Genomic DNA, 21,436 nt, shown 5'->3' with positions numbered 1-21,436 from the left:
GATGTTAACTTACACTACTTCAGGAGATGGTGTAACTTATCAACCTTGCTACCATGGCAGCACCAACTTCTTACGCGTTCATGGATTCCATTTGGCGGCCAGAGGTTGATAATGGGTGCTGATCGCAGTTTGTTAAGTAGCAACTGTCTGTCAGGAGAGTTTGATCCCATCTGGTGCATGTGCGGGCAGTGTTTTCCTTGTGCAGTGTCGTGCAGTTCTTGGGTTTAAGGTGGCTGCCATTTAATTAATGTGAGGGGTTCACTAGTAATCGTTGTAACACCTGCCAACTGTACATGGCGATGTACCTTACCCTCCTTTGCTGAGAGATACAGACACAACTTTCTCAGCCTTTCCCAGCATGACAGTTCCTTCGTGCTCCTGATTTGTTGTGTGAAGGCATGCTGGCCTGCCTCTAAGGCAGTCCTAACATTACCTAACCTACCCTAATCTAACAACCTAACATTACCTAACCCACCCGAACCTAACAACCTAACATTACCAAACCTAAACTACCATAACCTAAAAACCTTACATAACCTAACTTAACTAAACCTAACAACCTAACATTATCAAACCTAACCGAGCCTAACCTAACCTAACATTACCAAACCTAAAAGCCTAACATTACCTAACCTAACCAAGCCTAACATTACCTAACCTAACCAAGCCTAACATTACCATGCATCTAATGTAGCCATAGTACAGATGCCTAGGCCTGTAAACCTAGGCCTATAGGTGTGCAGTTGAAGCAGTAGTGCACTATGCACAAAATATTGTTACTTATAATGAAATTTTTTCTCTCTCTCTGACAGTTAAGGGGAGGGGAGGTGATCTAGGGAGGTTTGAGATGAAGAAAGAGGAAGGAAGAGAAAAAGAAAATGGGGGAACGGATATGACAGGAAGGAAAGTACATGGGGCAAGGAAGTGGAGGATGAGGATAGGGGGAAAGTAGAGAGAATAAAATTAATATAAGCAACAAGGGTGAGAAGTGAGTGAAGGATAAGCATTAAGAAATAAATATTTTCTTTTCCTGTCCCATACTCCTATTCATTTCCCTCCATCCATTTCCCTCCCATTTATGTTCCTTCCATCCATTTTCATTTTCATTACATTGAGTGTTTGCTGTACATATTAGTTTAGTCCCCTTTCATTTTACAGTGTATTGCATTTTTTTAAACTGAAATATTGTGTACTAGATATATAATGATGTTGAATTGAATTTAAAATGCATTTAATGAGTGCAAGATGCCTGTTTTAATGTTTGCACTATAAATATTGGTACTGGTGAGCCTTGTAGGAGTGGTTTCCCACACTTGAGGATTGTGGCTGTTCACAGGAGGCTCATCAATGTACCTGACACTGTATTTCTTGAGTTAGAACATAAGAACATAAGAACATAAGAAATAAGGGAAGCTGCAAGAAGCAACCAGGCTTACACGTGGCAGTCCCTGTATGAAACACACCTACCTATTTCCATCTGTTATCCCCATCCATAAACTTATCTAATCTTCTCTTAAAGCTCTCTAGTGTCCTAGCACTAACTACATGATTACTGAGTCCGTTCCAGTCTAATCTTCTCTTAAAGCTCTCTAGTGTCCTAGCACTAACTACATGATTACTGAGTCCGTTCCACTCATCTACCACTCTGTTTGAGAACCAATTTTTTCGTATCTCCTTCCTAAACCTAAATTTTTTAAGCTTGAACCCATTATTTCTTGTTCTACCCTGTTTGCTGATCCTAAGAATTTTGCTTACATCTCCCTTGTTATAACCCTTATACCACTTAAAGACTTCTATCAGGTCCCTTCTTAACCTACGTCTCTCTAGAGAATGTAAATTTAACAGCTTCAACCTCGTCTCGTAAGGAATACTCCTCATCCCCTGTATCCTTTTAGTCATTCTCCTCTGTACTGATTCTAATAGACCTATGAGTTGCCACGACCAGACCGTTCACTCTATGAACTGGAGGTGCATTGCATATTGAAAATAATGATAGATTAGTGTCCTGATGGGTGTGTGTACAGCTGCAGAGTTAGGAGGTAAAAACTAACAACTTAGCTCAAAAATGACACAATAGGAACTGGGCTGCTGTATCCACGTGCCGTGGTGATGAAAGCCTTGTCAAGTTGTCAGTAGTCAACAGTGTTTATGCCATGTCTGACTGCCACTATTATACTTTCAATATGCTTCTGGTCTCTCATTATAAGTTGAGTGAGTGTGAGTCATCTGGGGATGAGAAGAAGCCAACTCAGGCTGAATGGCTTATGACACTCGTTGATGGAAATAGAAGCTGCATGAATTGTTTATGTAGATTTTAGAAGTTGCCTGAATTGTTTATGTAGATCTGAAGCACTTACTTTGAATTGATGGCCTGGGCCATGTAAGATCTTTGTAATTCTTCTGTACTATTGACATAAGTTCCTTACATATCTCACTACAGTTTTGTCTCTAACAATATTCACTCAAACTTAATTTTTCTTCACTTTGCAAGTTTTCAGTAAACCTCCCTGATCTGATATGTACATTCATTCAAACTGCAGTAAACCTCCCTGAAGGTTCCAGGGTTGCTCTACCTAAGGTATCAGCAAGTGCCCAGTCCAGGGTGTCACAAGACTGTGTGACGGTGGACCTTTCACAGATTGATAATGGTTGTGCAATGCCACTTACAGGAAATGGTGAGTACTGTATGGGTGCTATTTGCAGTTTATATATATATATATATATATATATATATATATATATATATATATATATATATATATATATATATATATATATATATATATATATATATATATATATATATATATATATATGTATATATATATATTAAGAGGAGTACTAGCTAAGGGTAACAAAAATTCCTGCAGGTGTGTGTGTGTGTGTGTGTGTGTGTGTGTGTGTGTGTGTGTGTGTGTGTGTGTGTGTGTAGGAACCCATTAAATATTGCTTGTTGTCAAAAATGGGAAGACTGAATGTGAAATGAGTAGGTGTGTTTCCCATGCAGGAAGTGTATGTGTCACAGCCTTTGGATGAGAGAGAGAAACCACTATCAGGAAAGTGAGGAAGTATTTCACAGCTTTATAAACTCAATGAAAGAAAAAAAAAAAAAATTGTTAGGCAGAAACCAAGTAGGGAAGGTTTTATGGGCATGAGTATCATGCTTGATGACGAAGGTGTTGGGATAACCCAGCGTGCTCCTCCTGTTTTGCAAAATTTTTCTTTGGAAGTAAAGATTTTTACAACTTAGAGTGAGGAGTGAAGGAAATGTGGCCAGCCAGATTTTGATGTGCAGGCTGTACTGGTGAGCTCAAGGTGGACAGAACTGCTTGACCAGCTAACACAAATGTTGCTTCCTCTTCTAGATGTATTAATAGTGATCTCAGCATTATGTGAAGCAGCAGCAGTCACTACCAGAGTAGCAGGTCACATTCATTTTGTGTCTAATGAAACTGAGGCTCTCGGCTTGCTAATGAAGCTTGTCAATACTTTCCGTGTCTACAAAAGGAAGATGGTTTTTGTCAGCCATGATGATTCAGCAGAGTTACTGGAGTTGGTGATGAATGATGCTGGTGTGTCATGTGTATTGTGAGCAGCACAACACACACGTGGAAGCTGCAGCAACTTGTACACAAGTGGCACATGATGCAAAATATGACTGGTTGTGAGTCACGAGGCAGAGATTTCACATCCACAGCACAATCTTGCCAGTGCTGAGGTGCTTCTTCACACATACACCTGGGACACTCATTAGCAACATTTACTTACAGGTACTGTTTCATGGCTGCCATTTTTGTCGCAGACTTGTCTAAGAAATCAATTAATTGTGAATCACATTTGAATTTGAAGAGTGAATTGTGTCAGAGTTCACTCTTGAAAAGTTTCCAGGAGTGCTGGAAGAGCTGTATATAATTTGTGGTTTTCCCAAAGCTATAAAGCTACTGCAGCTCTTGTCTGTAATGGCATGAACACTAAACACACACACACAGCTTCGTGTTACAACCTCAAGGCCTGTGGAACATGTAACAAGCCTGTATGTGGCTTGATACATGAAGTACAAATACTTGACACACCTTGTAATATACCAAGAGCTGGAGAGGTCACATCTAAGGCTCCGAGACCTTGAGTACTTCAAGATATCTTGTGCATATCATGTAGTACAGAGAACAGGCAGAGTCCCAGTTTGTTGATTTTTACAATTCCTACTCATCTTTACAAACAGCTCTACAAACTTACTTTACAGATAGAGGCCATTGTGAATCTGTAAGGAGTGCTAAACTTGGATTGCTGTGTGCTGTTCAGGATGAAGGAACTTGGACTAAGGCACTGATTACTTATGTGAATCATAAGGAAGCAGCAACTCCGATGAATGTATTTCTTGTTGGTGAAGGAAAGCAGGTGACTGTTAATTTAGAATCATCCTTGGAGAGAGAGAGAGAGAGAGAGAAAGAGAGAGAGAGAGAGAGAAAGATGATAATAATGATGTGTGTAGTTTCAGTGTTTTACTTATAGATAGTAGTTAGTTATCAGGTGTTGAATGTTATGTGATATGTAGCTGAGGAAGAAAAAATTGATTAGCAGCAGTGTGCATACATGTACCACAACTTTTTAGCTCTCCTTCCACTGAGTGATAGACACAATGACTCCAACAGTTACTAGGTGTTTACATTTCACTATTTTGACGATTTGCATTTCCCAATTAAACTGGGACAGTAAATTATTCACTACTATTTTAAAAGATTTTCAATGTGTCTTGAAGATTGAAAGTACCACCTATTTCCATTATTTATTATTCTTTTCAGATTGAGTCCCCTTGAAGCTGAGATGGGCTGGTCAGCCGATGAGTGGCTTGAATCAAATGACCATGAGGTGTTAGATGTGGGGTCGTGTTGTTGCAAGTGTAACCAGTAACTAGTAAGTCCTTTCTTTATCATTCTTCATGCACTTGGATCCTCTTCCTCCTCCTCCTATATATCTCTTTGGTACTTCCTCTTTCTCTTCCTTTCCTCCTTCCTTTTCTTTCTTTTCTTTTCTCTAACATTTCTTCTTTTCTTTCCTTGTTGCCTTGCTTTAAATTCCTACTTTTCTCTTCATCTATCTCATCCACATTTTATGTAGGAGGGACACTGGCCAAGGGCAACAAAAATCCAATAAATAAAAAAAGCCCACTGAGATGCCAGTCCCAAAAAAGGGTCCCAAGAGGTAGTCAAAAATTGAATTATAAGTGTCTTGAGACTTCTTGAAGGAATTCAAGTTATAGGAAGGTGGAAATACAGAAGCAGGCAGGGAGTTCCAGAGTTTACTGGAGAAAGGGATGAATGATTGAGAATACTAGTTAACTCTTGCATTAGAGAGGTGGACAGAATAGGGGTGAGAGAAAGAAGAGTCTTGTGCAGCGAGGCCACAGGAGGAGGGCAGGCATGCAGTTAACAAGATCAGAAGAGTAGTTAGCATGAAAATAGTGGTAGAAGACAGCTAGAGATGCAACATTGAGGTGATGAGAGAAAGGCTGAAGACAGTCAGTTAGAGGAGAGGAATTGATGAGACAAAAAGCTTTTGATTACACCCTGTCTAGAAGAGCGGTATGAGTGGAAACCCCCCCCCAGACATGTGAAGCATACTCCATACATGGATGGATAAAACCCTTGTACAGAATTAGCAACTGGGGGTGGGGGGGGTTAGAAAAACTGGTGGAGACGACTCAGAACGCCTAATTTCATAGAGGCTGTTTTACCTAAAGATGAGATGTGAAGTTTCCAGTTCAGATTATAAGTAAAGGACAGACTGAGGATGTTCAGTGTAGAAGAGGGGGACAGTTGAGTGTCACTGAAGAAGAGGAGATAGTTGTCTGGAAGGTTGTGTCGAGTTGATAGATGGAGGAATTGAGTTTTTGAGGCATTAAACAATACCAAGTTTGCTCTTCTCCAATCAGAAATTTTAGAATGATCAGAAGTCAAGCATTCTGTGGCTTCCCTGCTTGAAATGTTTATTTCCTGAAGGGTCGGAAGTCTATGAAAAGACGTGGAAAAGTGCAGGATGGTATCATCAACGTAGGAGAGGATAGGTCAAGAAGTTTAGTTTAGAAGAATAATAAGAAGAGAGTGAGTGGATGACAGGACAGAACCCTGAGGAACACCACTGTTAACAGATTTAGGAGAAGAATAGTGACTGTCTACCACAGCAGCAATAGAACGGTCAGAATGGAAACTTGAGATGAAGTTACAGAGAGAAGGATAGAAGCCGTAGGAGGGTAGTTTGGAAATCAAAGCTTTGTGCCAGACTCTATCAAAAGCTTTTAATATGTCCAAGGTAACAGTAAAAGTTTCACCAAAATCTCTAAAAGAGGATGTCCTGCCACCACCTCCTAACATTGCATTGCCTATAAACTGCAGTCAATTATTTTTTTACCCCCTTCTCACTTGTGTTTACTTATAAAAGTTCCTCACATTGTCTTTGGTGCTGTGAATTGTTGCATACCACAGTGACAGGATCAAAGCAAGCACAGCCTCTTTGTTAGCCGGGGCAAGAAACAACCACGATAGAGCAAGGAGAGTGAATAGGTGATGGAAATTGATGGGAAAAACACTGAGAGAGAGAGAGAGAGAGAGAGAGAGAGAGAGAGAGAGAGAGAGAGAGAGAGAGAGAGAGAGAGAGAGAGAGAGAGAATTAAAGATAGAACACTGCAGGGTTATTGAGAGATTGCGAGGAGTGAAACTGAGAGAGAGAGAGAGAGAGAGAGAGAGAGAGAGAGAGAGAGAGAGAGAGAGAGAGAGAGAGAGAGAGAGAGAGAGAGAGAGAGAGAGAGAGAGAGGAGAGTAGGTGGGTGACAAATTGGTGGAAAAACATTACAAGAGAGAGAAAATTAAAGATAGAACATTGTGGCCAGTTGTGTCAATGGCAAACACTGCATTTCTGTGCTTTCAGAAACATGAGAGGCTAACCTGACTTCCCATGTAATTATTCTCTTGCCTTATTGCCTCCCAAATACTGCATCCACTTGTTTTTTATTACAGTTCCAGAGTTTACCTGTGACACCAGTTGATGATACCAGCTTGTGGTTTAGTGGCTTCATCTTGTCACCTCCTTTATAGGTAGACACTGCACTAGCTCTTCTCCTTTTCTGAGGCACTGTTCCTTCTTGCAGTGAACTGTTCACCATGTTCCTAATTGGCTCCACTAGTTGGTGTCTACATTCTTTCAACACCCGCCATGATACACCGTCTTTCATTGCATCCCTGTGCCTTTTCTGACATCTAAGTCACTCACAGCTTGTAGATCTTGTGTGTGTGTGTGTGTGTGTGTGTGTGTGTGTGTGTGTGTGTGTGCAATAATAATAATAATAATAATAATGATAATAATAATAATAATAATAATAATAATAAACGGTTTATTGTTTAGGCAGTTAACAAACTAAAAATGTACAGAGGGGGTGGGGAAATACCTAACATTAATCCTAAAGGTAAGTCTAATCTAGAAGGGACTATTGATTGATGGCTCACACCATGGTGGGAGTCTGTACCGGTCCGTGTGCGGCGCCTTTAGGGGCGTTATCTTGTTGTGGTGTCTGGTGGCACGGACCGGGCGAGGCGCGTCAGGCGGCAGCATGTGTCTGAGACATGGATGATGCAGTAGTCCCCTTCCAAACTTCTCCAGAGCCTCTCGGTGCCTGGTGGATAGTCTGGTCAAACTCAGGGTGGTGTAGGCAGGGCCAAGGATGACCCTGCACACCCTTTTCTGCACACTCTCTAGCTGTAGCTGTTGAGTGTGTGTGAGACATACATGAGTTTGGGGAGATAAAGTGAGGTACACCTCCCTTAACTCATCTGTTGGCATTCCCAGCAACCTGAGTCTGCGCAGCATGTACAGCCTGTAGGTAGCTGATCTTACAGTGCTGGCGAAATGCTGCTTCCAGTGTGTGTGTGTGTGTGTGTTGTCTGGACCTCCCCATGTAGGATTGCTGGTCTGGCGTATAGAGAGACTTGTAGATTGCTGTGCCAGAGATAAGGGTATGAAAAAATTACTTAGCTGTGTTGCCCTACTACTACTACTACTTCTACTTCTACCACCACCATCACCACCACCACTTACCACATCTTTCCTGACTCCCGGACCAACATGTACTGGGTCAAAATGGCACAATAGCTATCTTGTCCTACTACTACTACTACTATTTATCACATCTTTCCTGTCTCCCAGAACCAACATGTACTGGGTAGAAATGGCACAGTCTGCTCCTTTAATCTTTTTCCTTTCTCGAATGTACATATCAGTGTATTCTGTTGTGCCTCCCATGCTGTGGAATGCTGCAGTGTTGATTGTGTGTTTCCTGCAGATGGTAATGCGGAGAGCAAGCAGAAGAGACCTTGGGAGACCTCCATAACTGAGGAGCAACAAGCACACCTCACTGGTGCCTTGTAGGAACCAAGTCAGGTGAATACTGTGTTGTGCTGGTACAGTTGAGGTCCTCTATCTCTAACTTGCATGCTCTGAAGATGCAATGCTCAGTTTTTTAATCCTCGACACTGATAGTAACACCCAGGCACAGCGGGAGATGTCTTTCCCACACTGCCCTGCTTGTTTCCCCCTTGCTACAACTTAATCATTTCATAATTCTCCTCACATTATATAAGAGTGTTGTGATTGTGATTGTGATCGTTCAAGAGGAGATCAGTAACAGTCAGACTGGAAGGATGATGGGAAGATCAGAAGCAGCCATCACACAGGTGGCAAAGGCTGCTCAGTGCTTGGAACAGCTGTCACTCCCTGTCACCCTGCAACTCACAAGCCTCTTCTGACTAAGAGAAAGAGGGCACAGCAGCTCAGGTTTTACAATGCATATGTCCTATCAGCTTACTGTTCCTGTATCTGTCTTCCTTTTTCACCCAGAGACTTTCTTTGCTTGGGAGTGACAGCCATGCCCAGCGCTGGTGCAGCCTTGGCCACCTGTGTCATGGATGTCTCTGATCTTCCTGTCTCCCTTCCACTCTCACAACTACCAAACCCTCTTAACCCTATACTCTGTAGCATGGGTTGAAAATGACCCACCCTAGCTAATTTTTCATAAATAAAAAAATCTAAACAAGAGTTTTAGAAAATTATTCTTACTATGTCATTCAATATTTGACAAAGAATGACTGTGTAAAAAAAATCTCAAAAAAAAAAAAAGGTCTAATCTATAAAATGTTATACTTATATTTTGATCACTTGCAAAGCAGTATGACAACAGACAGAAATCAGTGATCAGTGAGTCCACTGCCAATGGCTGCCACCTTGCCAGCCGCACAATTTTATTTATTTATTTATTTTTATTTATGTATTTATTTTTTTTTTTTGTGTGTGTGTTTTGGTATATAATTTTAGTATAGTTATTATTCTCTTTCCTGCAGTATTTCACATATAAATATAAGAACACATGACTCGTAAGTGGGGGATAACAGGGTGCATGTCACACAATCAGGCTGTGTGATCAGTGTTTGTGTGTGTGTTGTGTGTGTTCTACTTTCTCTCCTGCATAACCTCACGATAAAACTTTAAAGACATAACTTGAGTGCTAAGTTAAGTCCAGTAGCTCGGTTCAATCTCGTGATGACACAACACATAAAATTAAAAACTACCAAAAATCACGCTAATCTCAACTGATGTGCAAGGCAGTTATATGGAAGATTTCAGTGACGGGAAGCGTATTTTCAAAAGGTGCTTAGGTTCTCTCTCTCTCTCTCTCTCTCTCTCTCTCTCTCTCTCTCTCTCTCTCTCTCTCTCTCTCTCTCTCTCTCTCTCTCTCTCTCTCTCTCTCTCTCTCTCTCTCTCTCCTCTCTCTCTCTCTCTCTCTCTCTCTGAGACATGGTAATCCCACTCTTATCTGTTACTATGATCTGAGAGGTTGGGTGAGTGAGTGGCTACATTGGAAACGATTTCAGGTGGGAGATGCCATGGAAACAACTTCCACCCTCCACTCAACAACATACCCAGCCACCCCCACCCACATCAACTGTTTTACTGGACACTGAGTTGACTCAGACATGATTGACAAGTTCATCACCAAAGCTTTGTATACATGCTATCCATGAAACTAGAAGGTAAAAGGAGAAAGGGAAAGAGAAAGAGAGAGGATGGATCATTGTAACAGACAATAGTAGGATTATGATGACTCAGAAAGAGAGAGAGAGAGAGAGAGAGAGAGAGAGAGAGAGAGAGAGAGAGAGAGAGAGAGAGAGAGATATCATTGTAACAGACAATAGTAGGTTTACGATGACTCAGAGAGAGAGAGAGAGAGAGAGAGAAAGAGAGAGAGATATCATTGTAACAGACAATAGTAGGTTTACGATGACTCAGAGAGAGAGAGAGAGAGAGAGAGAGAGAGAGAGAGAGAGAGAGAGAGAGAGGAACGAAAGAAGAAATCATTGTAACAGACAGTAGTAGGATTACAATGGCTCAGAGAAAGAGAGAGAGAGGAATGAAAGAAGAAATCATTGTAACAGACAATAGTAGGATTACAATGGCTCAGAGAGAGAGAGAGAGTTGGGAGGCAGGCAGCAGCCAATCAGGAGTTAGCCACTCATGACATCACAGCAGTGGGTGAGGGAGGGCTGAGCTAGCTACCCCCCACAAAATAAAAACCTTGCAAGTTTTGCTAAATATGCACTGCGGCGTGCAGACAAGAGCGTATCAGCTTACATGAGTGGGTGCTCTTACTGGGTGTATGATTCCCTAGTGCTTACACTAGACTCTACAGACACAGCCCTAGACTTTATAGAAGACTGACGAAGATTTGGCAGATGTGATACGTGACGAAGCTGGTCTTGCCATAGAATTTGATAGTGACAAGGAAGTGAATGATGACATAGATTATGAAGAGTGGTTCCTACAGAGAAAGAGCAAAACATTAGCAAATATACCTTCAATTTTCTGATTAGTATGGTGAACAATACTGGAAATCATATCAGATGCTATGAACAAGTCCCATGCCATTTCTTCTGAATTTACTGACCTGGTATCTATCAAACATTCTATAACACTGGATATGTTCACAGTTGGTCTACCTTCCATACTACTGGCCAGCATCGTAGATTTGTCTACATCTGAGATTTCATATTCCCATAGTTTGCACGGTAATACATAATTATCACATTTACTTTCATCTAAACAACAGGTCAGTGAATTAACTAACCTGTTTCTTACTAGTGTCTTGTTATTTCTCTGTGGGAGCCACTCTTCATAATAATTATGAAGAGTGGCTCCCACAGAGAAATAACAAGACATTAGTAACAAACAAGTTAGTTAATTCACTGACCTGTTGTCTAGAGATGCGAGGTCAGTAAATTCAGAAGAAATGGCCTACAACTTGTTCATAACATCTGATATGATTTCCAAAGTTGTGCACTATACTAATCAGAAAACTGATGGTATAATTGTAGAAATTTCTCAGAGGTCTTCAGATAATGATAAACTCCCATCACATATCAGGGTAACAGATTGCATTATTTATTTATTTTTATTTATTTATTTATTTATTTTTTTTAGGAGGGTTTGCTGTATGCATGTGGTTTATTAGGCCAAAACGAATACTAAACATTTCATGGAAGAGTTTGATCACCCTGTATTTGGTGCAGTAATGTCTGAATAGATTTGGATTTTTATATGCAAAACCTAACTTTTGACAACATTGATACCAGGCCTCAGAGATGGCTACATGACTGGTCTGCAGTAGTCAGGGATCTTTTTAAAAATTTTAATGACCATGCCTGTTCAGTGTTGGAGTCAGGTGACTTCTTGACCATTGATAAAACTTTATATTCTTGTAGAAATCAAACAACATTCAGCCAGTACAATAAGAGCAAACCGAAGCGATATGGCCCTGTTGTATAAATTTGTGAACACAGTAAGAATTCCATTCATCTTCAGGATGATAGTACACTCAGGTAAACCTTCCGGAGAGCCTGGACCCCACCACATCTGTGGCTCACTTCCAACAGTGAAGGTTCTTGTAAGGCAGATACAAGAATATGTAGACCTTAGTAGTGATGTAGACAGACTGTACCAGCCTAGAGTTGTTTGAGTGGCTTCAAACACAAGGTATTGCTGGCATAGGTACTGTAGATTGCATGAGGAAAGGCATACCACACGAGATAAAGGCAGTCACTGGAAAGGAAGAGACCATACTGGGTGTACCGCACTAAAGATTATGAGGAAATGACTGAATTATCATGTAGTACCACCAAAAGAAAAAAAGTATTGCTTCTCAGTACCCCCTTTAATATTAGGAATTATCAAGGACGATGGTACAGGAAAGCCAGCCATACATAGATTGCCTGATTGTACTAAGGGAGGAACTGACATAATAGATCAGAGAATAAACTTTGATACAGTGCACACAAAATCTTGCATGTGGACAGTGAATGCCCTAGCATTATTTGCAAACAAAGCTTGTTAACCTGCATTGTTATATAGATATATTATATAGCCAGAGTAAATGTATATTTATTACACTTTATTTGTTGACAGAGGCTATTTACGTGCTATGCTTTATGTATATAATGCATATAAATGCATTATATACATAAAATGATGTAAATGTACATCTATTATACTTTCCTTTGCTGATACAGACTATTAGCCTGCAGTGCTATATGGATATATTATACAGTTTATATAAAGATTACAGATTTATTCCCTGACAGAGGCTGTTAGCCTGCAATGTTATATGGGTATACATCATTTAAGTAAAAGTATACTTATAGATTTATATGCTAACAAAAGGCTACTCATATTAGCCTGCAATGCTATATGGATATACTATATGGATAATAATTATAAAGATTTTATTATAGTTTTATTTGGTGAGAAGAGCATGTGGTATGTAGAGTGAACTTGTCTCCATACAGCAAAACTTGTGAATGCCATCTAACACTGATAGTAACTTTGTGCTGATGTTCAGTTTCCACTGAGAAGGCCATTAAAGTAGGAAAATTCTGTGATATACCAACAGTTGCCTGACTTTGAGGAAGTTGTGAATCATCTCATTCACTGAGCTTTCCTCTTAAAATGGCTTGTCCTCTGTGCTCTTTGCTAATCAGGGGATGGAAATCCTGGTTAGAAAAATACTGTACATGTGTTTGTTGTCCAGTTGTTTGTATGTATTAATAATGTTCATGGCCACACTGACACTGACGGAGAAAACTACTGAGTGCAGGATTACACCTAGGGAAGCTCATGAGGTCACTGGATTCTACATTGGATGAGGAATTGAGCCTCCAATCCATCTCCAAACAGTTGCCATTCCCCTCATTGTAATCATAGCAGCTTGAACTAGAGCAGCTCAGAGATGTCATTGCTTATTGCAGCCAGGCATTATGATCATTTGTTTCTGTAAAACTAAGGTTTGCTCTCTTGATAAAGTAAAAGTATAAAGTTTGATATATATATATATATATATATATATATATATATATATATATATATATATATATATATATATATATATATATATATATATATATATATATATATATATATATATATATATATATATATATATATATATATATATATATATATATATATATATATATATATGAGATGAAAAGCTTTTGATTCCACCTTGTCTAGAAGAGTTTTCGTCTCATCAACTCTTCTCTTCTAACTGACTGTCTTCAGCCTCTCTCTCACCGCCGCAATGTTGCATCTCTAGCTGTCTTATACCGCTATTTTCATGCTAACTGCTCTTCTGATCTTGCTAACTGCATGCCTCCCATCCTCCCGCGGCCTCGTTGCACAAGACTTTCTTCATTCTCTCACCCCTATTCTGTTCACCTCTCTAATGCAAGAGTTAACCAGTATTCTCAATCATTCATCCCTTTCTCTGGTAAACTCTGGAACTCCCTGCCTGCTTCTGTCTTTCCACCTTCCTATGACTTGAATTACTTCATGAGGGAGGTTTTAAGACACTTATTCATCAATTTTTGACTACTGCTTTGACTCTTTTATGGGACTGGCATCTCAGTGGGCATTTTTTTTATTGGATCTTTATTTCCCTTAGCCAGTGTCCCTCCTACATAAAATATATATATATATATATATATATATATATATATATATATATATATATATATATATATATATATATATATATATATATATATATATATATATATATATATATATATATATATATATATATATATATATATATATATATATATATATATATATATATATACAGTAAAATCCCTCTTATCCGGCATCAACAGGACCGCCGACATGCCAGATATTTGAATATTACCGGATACTTGAATAGAAGTGAAATTATGTCCACAATCACCACCCTACACTCACGCATCTTACCATAACAAAGATCAGCTGATCTTAATCAGCAACTGATCTGATCAGATGCTTAAGTGTAAGCACAACACGCTTCCTCTTTTCTACAACTTTAGGCATGATGAAGGCGTCAGGCGATAAACAGTGCACACGCAGGACTGAGTCACTGAGTAAACACAGTGCAGTGGGTCGCAGGTGGCGCGAAGCAGTGCGCTCTGCTGGCAAGGGGACAAAGTATGCCTCGCACAGGAGTTTTAATCGATTTTATGAGTACACATTGCTTTTTTATTGATTTTAAGGCTCGGGGAAAAATGTGCCGGATACTTGAAGCTGCCAGATACTTGAATGCTGGATGAGAGGGATTTTACTGTGTGTATATATATATATATATATATATATATATATATATATATATATATATATATATATATATATATATATATATATATATATATATATATATATATATATATATTAAGCAGAGAGAGAGAGAGAGAGAGAGAGAGAGAGAGAGAGAGAGAGAGAGAGAGAGAGAGAGAGAGAGATGGAATAGAAATAAATAAAAAAAACATTTGTCTTACAACAAACATCCATTTTGAAATTTATTTTGATATCTATGTGGCTTCAAATCACAACATATTCTGCAAAAATGTAGAAGTAATAATTGGCTTGCTCATCTCATATGAATTTCAGTTGTTTTCCTTAAAATCACAAATAATTACTTTCGAACTATAATTTTGCTGTTTTCTGTTTTGCATTAAAATTCAACTACCAAATGAAACCAATTTCAAAGGGGTGGAGTTTGGGGAAAGTGTTTGGTGGGATACGTGTAAGTTGATTCCCTGGCCCAGATCCTGGTAACACTTTTTCAGTGTGGCTAAAACTTGTTTAGCTAAGTAAGCAGATATTCATCCATTGCAATCCCATAGTAGTATTCATAACATCTACCTGCAGGTTCATAATGCTCTCTCTCTCTCTCTGCATTATTGAATAATAATAATAATAATAATAATAATAATAATAATAATAATAATAATAAAAACAGCAATAATAGTAATAATGTGTGTGTGTGTGTGTGTGTGTGTGTGTGTGTGTGTGTGTGTGTGTGTGTGTGTGTGTGTGTGTCACATACTATAAAAGTACAGGGTGCAACCCCAAGCCTTGATGAAGGGTGAAGCCACTGTTTCCGTCAGCAGATATTATCTGGCTTCTATAATGATATTTAGGAAAACTAAGCCTACCATGGTGTTCACGAGACATTGTTGCCAATTAAGAACATGACTGAATTACCAGTTCACAGGAAATCATTGCTCTCCTTGTCTCCCTGCACTCCCTTGTTACACAGGCAGGCTTTATGTTATTGTCACTCATCAGCACCTGCATATTTTTGTACTGTTGTGTCATGTACCAAGAAAATAACAAAATGTGGTGATTCTGAGGCAGTGAGTGATGATTCAATGCCAGCAACATTGCAGGAACAATAAGGAGTTGAAGAAACAAAGAAAATGGTTAGTCACGTTTATTTATTTAAGTATTTTTCATATTTTATGCATAGTTTACTGTAACCAATTTATACTCTAGAGATGCAGCTTTTATACAATGGTAGTTTCAGTTTTCCAAATCAATGTCTGGTAGCTTGATGAAACCAGACAAACATGAGATGTCCAACTTCCCCTGTCTTCCTATGCATGATATCATTCAAGGTTGGCTGCCATGGTTGTTGTTCGGTGTGTATACATGTGCATACGTGTTAATCTGATGTGAAATGCCGATAGTGATGTGGAGAATGCAGGTATGAGCAATGGTGTTAGGAAAAATCATGGCCAACATTGCAAGTAATATGTACTACACTTCAGGTAATTGGACAGAATGGTGCTGTACAATATGTTGGTGCCTTTTGCCATGAGGCGACCCATATAATATTGTTTGTCTGGTGATGTTTACTCGTACTTAATACATGATTCCCTGGTCGGGAAGAGCGAAAATCCAGGAAAGGTGCAGACAATAGGGTTAAACAAGGGCCATCACAGCACTCTTTGTTAAACTTGCCAGCCAGGACCCATTATAATGTAAGAATTAAATTTGAGCCTTGAAATGAGAAGGTAGCAGCAAGGGGGACACAGGCAGGGAAGCACAGAAGAGACATCCTGGTCTGCTGTGTCAGGCAGTCTCTCTGTGATTCAAAGACTAAGCATGGCATCTTCAAGGCATGTGAATATCCATGGGTAACAATTTGCTACTTTTTGTGCATTGAAACTTTGTTCTGTGGGTGCACTGTCATGTTTACACTTTAATATTAATTGTGGCCATTGTGAAGCCACATTGAGAGTATATGCAAACCTTGATGGCACCCCGCCAGCTGTTCCATTTTACGAATCAACATGAAAATATTTGAAAAACTGGGAAAATTTGAAATCTGCAGCACTTTCAGTCTCAGGAATTTTTGATAAGGGAATCTCGACTGTGTAATTTTTATATTCAGAGTATTGTTGAGAGTGTGATTAATGTTGAACTGGTCATGGTGTGTGTGTGTGTGTGTGTGTGTGTGTGTGTGTGTGTGTGTGTGTGTGTGCAGGATAAGAGGAAAGTGATTAATATGATTGCTAATTACTTGTTTCACAAAGAAGGTAGAGGAAGAGGAGGAGGAGGAGAGGCATGCACTTACCAAGATTACAAGAGCAGTAACTTTAAAAATAGTGGTACAAGACAGCAAGAGATGCAACAGATGGCTGGATAAGTGGATGTGTGGAGCTCCTGTTAATTGTGGTGTGGATGAGTCTTGTCAGTGAGGTATTGTGAAATATTAATGAAGAGAGATACAAGAAATGATTTCCAGTGATCAAGGAAAAATAAGAGGAGAGGATATGTAGCTCAGATTTTTATTGTTATGTGCATGTGAAAGGTATTTGGTGAAAGATAAGGATATTTTTTTGGGAATTCATGAATATAGAAGAAGAGAAATAGATATGGAAGAGTTGTGGGATGTTTCAGGATTGTCTGGGCCACCTGATAGGCTAGGAAAGGGAGTAAAAAGTTTGTGAAAATTCAAGTTTGCATGTCAAGAATTAGTGTGTGAGTGATACAGAATAAGCTCAGTCTTCATAACTAGTTTGCTCAAGTTGCATTGCTTTTTTGCAGGTTTGTCTTCTGCCAGTGCACATCCTGTCTGCAATCAAAGCTGGTGGTGGTGGTGGTGATAGTGATAACTCATTGCAGGGTCTGACATGAGGATGTCTGCAGCCAGTGGTGGGTGTCCTCCCTACCTGGTGCTGCAGCCTGGTGTGTTGCCTGCTGCAGTACGAGTCTCAAGCTCCATCTGCTGACTGTCTCCAGTGTAATGTCTAGACTAGGATGCTTTGCTATATGATTTGTGTCTTTGGTAATAAATACATTTGTGACTGTTCTTATATATATGTGAAATATATAGTTTGATCAATTACAGTATGGTCTGATGTAAAATAAATACAGTAAAAACCCTCTTATCCGGCATCAACGGGACTGCCGACATGCTGGATACTTGAATATTGCTGGATACTTGAATAGAAGTGAAATTATGTCCACAATCACCACCCTACACTCACGCATCTTACCATAACAAAGATCAGCTGATCTTAATCAGCAGCTGATCTGATCAGCTGCTTAAGTGTAAGCACAACACACTTCCTCTTTTCTACAACTTTAGGCATGATGAAGGCGTCAGGCGATAAACAGTGCACACGCGGGACTGAGTCACTGTGCAAACACAGTGCAGTGGGCTGCGGGTGGCGCGAAGCAGTGCGCTCTGGTGGTGAGGGGACAAAGTATGCCTCGCACGGGAATTTTAATCGATTTTATGAGTACACATTAATTTTTTTATTGATTTTTTGGGGAAAAATGTGCCGGATACTCGAATGCTGGATGAGAGAGATTTTACTGTATTTCGTGGTAAGCAATTCGTGCCATGGTAAAAAAAAAAAAAAAAAAAAGCCTAGATTCGCCCTAAAAAAAAAAAAAAAAAATTAAGGTGAAACATTAAGGTGTCTGAGTGACTCAGACAGGGCATCTATGTGCAAGTTTCACCTCAAACTTGGTTAATTTGGGTCAGTCCTGGCTTTAATTTTTTACCTGAGGGCATTAGGCTAATCCTGTTTTTTTTTTTTTTTCCTCCACTTGAGGGCATGAATTGTTACACTAGAAAACTTGTTAATTTCCAAAAGACATTAACATAGTATATAAGTATGTATGTGCAATATAATATATTTATTCTTCAAGATATATTTATCTAACTGACCATTAATCTGTCAGTTTAAGACTCTCCCACACACTTTTCCTGACACACTAAACAAAGTTATCCCACTAACTTTTTTTTCACATTCCTGCAATGCTTATCCCTTTGTAAAAATACAATGAGTGCCTGCATCCACTCACCAGGTACTACTTAGAACCATCCAAGCTTCCATCTCTCTTTACTGTAACAAATCAGTGCAATTATTCCATCAGTGCTTGCAGTCTTGCTACACATAAGGACAAGTATTGTTTTTTCAGTTTCCCTGACAGTTCCTCTCACTCTGCCTGCTCCCACACACATGCTGGGCATTACTGCTTCTCCCATACCCGCTTTTCTCTCTCATCCCTTCACTTTCACATTCCTTACTCTCATTTATCCTGTTTAATTTCTTGTGACACATTTCCCTGCAACATTTCCTCACGGCCCTCTTGTGTTCCATGGCTCCCTCCTCAGCCATCCAACATGCCATCGCTCCTATCCCAAGACTCCCTTCAGCCGCCTCTGTAATTCCTAGCTGTCCCTAACCTCTCTCTCTCCCACACCTCCTGTCCAGCTATCTAATAACTTCCCACCACTAAGCACATCACCACAGCTACACCAAACCAGGATGAGGCTGTGGCATGACCAGACCCACCACCATGGTTGTCAGCAGTCCCACCCCCCACTCAGTCCTGTGGTCACGGAGGTTAGATGGAAGAGCAAACGAACAACGTGGAACTGAACTGGATGAATGAACAGGGAACAGATGGATGAATAAACTGGGAACAGGTGGATGAACAAACTAGTAATGATAAACAAACCAGTTTTGATTATGTTTTTATGTGGAAAGAAATACAGTACTCTCTCTCTCTCTCTCTCTCTCTCTCTCTCTCTCTCTCTCTCTCTCTTACCACTTATTCACTGCAACCTGACCCAACTTAATATTAATCAGTAACAAGTACTGCCAGCATCTTGACCACCAAACAACAGACATTCAAACAGTCAGGCAGTTATAAATAGAGGACTCCCTGTACACACACACAGACACCCAAACATGCACCTCCACACCTGTATCTTGCCAGTAACCATGTATGGAAACTTGCTGGGTAGATGACAGCCACATGACAGCTTCTGATGGCTCTGTGGCAGCTTCCCTCAGTGCACTTGTGGCCTCCTCCAATCCTGCCACATCTTAGTGGGGTCCTCCTTGTCAGGGAGTCCTTGCTTCCCTCACTGCCCTTCCTCCTCCTGTTGGTGGTGTGTGTGTGTGTGTGTGTGTGTGTGTGTGTGTGTGTGTGTGTGTGTGTGTGTGTGTGTGTGTGTACATGACTTGTATAGAGGAAAGAAATGAGACTAACTTACATATAATGACTAAGTTACATACAAAAACTAACTTTTAGGCATGTAACATTGACTAGAAGTTAAAGACTCTAACTTATATATAAATAGCTCTGGCACAACAAAAACACGCAAACAAAACAAAAAAATCACAAAAACAAATCAATCAAAAAACAAAATCACCACCACACTACTGTTTAAAAAAAAAAAATTTCAGTGTTTTCATTGGTCTTGTACAAGTTTTTAATTGTTTTCTTAAGTTGCTTTTAATTTGGTTCTCTTTCGTGTGGTGGCTTTTAATAGTCAATGGCACAGTTAGAGGCTTTTAATGGCTTCCCTACAGGTTTTCAGTACTTTCCCTATGGCCTGACAAGTGCTCGGCCACTCCCTGCCCTTAATCCTTCCCCTGTAACTCCATGTGTGCTCTTGTCATGCCAAACTGAGATGCCAGAATTCTGATGAGTTGGCAGTGCTAAAACCTGTGTGGAATGCAATGCCAGTCATTACTGGTGGCCAAAGTAATCCAGATACAGTTGATATTTAAGGCTGAAAAGGAAGAAAATACCTGTGGGGTCAAGAATCTTGCTCCTAGTGTTCTGTGGGGCTATAAATAAATGCAACATTGTTCAGTAAAGATGGGAAAGCACCTTCTGTTGATAGGACTTAACACACACACTGGTTAAATGACATCTGTCTGTTGCTCAGTGTGGCAAAACACTTGCTTATATCATAAGAGGATCCTCTGTTTGTTATACCAGTGATGCAATGTGTGTGGGTGTGTGTGTGTGTGTGTGTGTGTGTGTGTGTGTGTGTGTGTGTGTGTGTGTGTGTGTGTGTGTGTTTACTTAGTTGTGACATACAGGAGAGGAGCTAAGCTTGTACTGTCCTGTCTCCATAACTGTTTTTATCCAACTTTTCCCTAGAGTCATGAATATTTGTAGCACACACCACTTCCCCTTCCAGTCCATTCCATGCCTTTATGCTTCTATGAGAGAAGCTAAACTTCTTTACGTCCCTTCTGCAGTTGGTTACTTTTAGTTTTCTTCCATGTCCCTTTGTTTCTCTTTCATTTACTAAAAAGAGATATTCTGTATCTAGTTTTTCCATCCCACTCAGCAATCTGTACAATGCAATCAAGTCACCTCTCTCTTGTCTCTTTTACAAGGTCGGGAGTTGCACTCTAGCTAGTCGCTGTCACATGACAAATCTTGCAATTCTGTTATCATCTTTGTTGCTGCTCTCTGTATTCCTTCTAACTTTCTTATGTGCTTTTTTTCATGTGACCAAATTACTGCTGCGTATTCTGATCTTGGACATATCATTGTGGTTATTATTTTCCTTGTCATTTCTACATCCAGATAAGCAAAGGCAACTCTTATATTTCTTAGTAGGCAGAGAGTTTCACCTATTATCTTGTTAATATGCTTTTCTGGTGATAAATTCTATGAGAAAATCACTCCCAGATCTTTTTCTCTTGTTTTATTCATTGTTTCATTCCCCATCTTGTAGTTAAAGCTACACCTTCTGTTACTTTTT

General features: G+C 39.7%; 1 long non-coding RNA gene across 1 annotated transcript; it reads left to right on the top strand.

Moving 5' to 3' along the window:
* Positions 1–17: 17 nt before the first annotated feature.
* LOC135095567 (uncharacterized) lies at positions 18–19,881 on the top strand. The gene is made up of 4 exons (XR_010264438.1): positions 18–2,675; positions 4,803–4,914; positions 8,333–8,430; positions 17,533–19,881. It is a non-coding gene; the product is annotated as an uncharacterized LOC135095567 (long non-coding RNA).
* Positions 19,882–21,436: the final 1,555 nt, after the last annotated feature.

This window comes from Scylla paramamosain, chromosome 49, assembly GCF_035594125.1.
Source record: "Scylla paramamosain isolate STU-SP2022 chromosome 49, ASM3559412v1, whole genome shotgun sequence".
In the NCBI taxonomy this organism is placed as follows: Eukaryota; Metazoa; Arthropoda; class Malacostraca; order Decapoda; family Portunidae; genus Scylla; species Scylla paramamosain.
The sequence above is the reverse complement of the archived record's forward strand: the minus strand, read 5'-3'. Positions and strand labels throughout refer to the sequence as shown.